We start from the raw sequence: 950 nt of genomic DNA on the forward strand, positions 1-950 counted from the left end.
AATTTTTTTTTTTTTTTTTGTATTTTTAGTAGAGATGGGGTTTCATCATATTGGCCAGCCTGGTCTCGAACTCTTGGCCTTGGGTGATCCGCCAGCCGCAGCCTCTCAAAGTGTTGGAATTACAGGCATGAGCCACCCTGCCCAGCTGAAGAAACTCTTTATATAGCTCATCTTTGTCAGATAAACGAATATTTCCTCCCAATCTGTAGCTTTCTTATTCAAGTTTTTAAGGTATCTATTTTTGAGCATTTTTTTTTTCATTTTGAGAAAGTATTTTATGGTATTTAATTTTGGTCTTCTTCTAAAGAATGCTTTGCCTGCCCTTGTGTCGTGAAGACATCATATTATGTTTTCCTCTAGAAGTTGCACTGTTTTAGTTTTATTTTTAGGTCGATAGTCCATTCTGGGTTTGTTTTATTTGGTTTGAGGTGGGTGTTGTGGCTCATTTTTTTCTCCATATGGACATTCAGTTTTTCCAGCTCTGCTTGTTGTGAAGATTTTCTTCTCCCTATTGCATTGCTCGGGTGACTTTGTTAGAAATCAAAAGTCAGTAGAGACATGTGTTTATTTCTGGGCTCTCTTTTCTGTTCCATTGATCGACTTGTCAATCCTCTGCCAGTATCACATAATATATTAGTTACTACAGCTTTACCATAAGTCTTGGAACCAAATGGTACAAGTCTCCCCACTTTATTTTTATTTTTCAAGCTTGCTTGGAACATACTAGATTTCTACATTCTAGGTGGCTTTATATTAATTTTAGAATCAGCTTGTGAGTTTCTTTAAAAAAAAAGAAAAATGGAGGCAAGATTCTTATTTGGATTGCATACAATATAATTAAGATGTAAAATTCATTGCAATAGCAATAAAGTCACCAGTAAGTGGAACTTGACCAACTGATTGTATTTCAAATGTAAAGAACCATGGAAAACCAAGACAAATTGAAGAAG

Source organism: Sapajus apella, unplaced genomic scaffold, assembly GCF_009761245.1.
Source record: "Sapajus apella isolate SASKATOON/1434 unplaced genomic scaffold, GSC_monkey_1.0 scaffold114, whole genome shotgun sequence".
Classification (NCBI taxonomy): domain Eukaryota; kingdom Metazoa; phylum Chordata; class Mammalia; order Primates; family Cebidae; genus Sapajus; species Sapajus apella.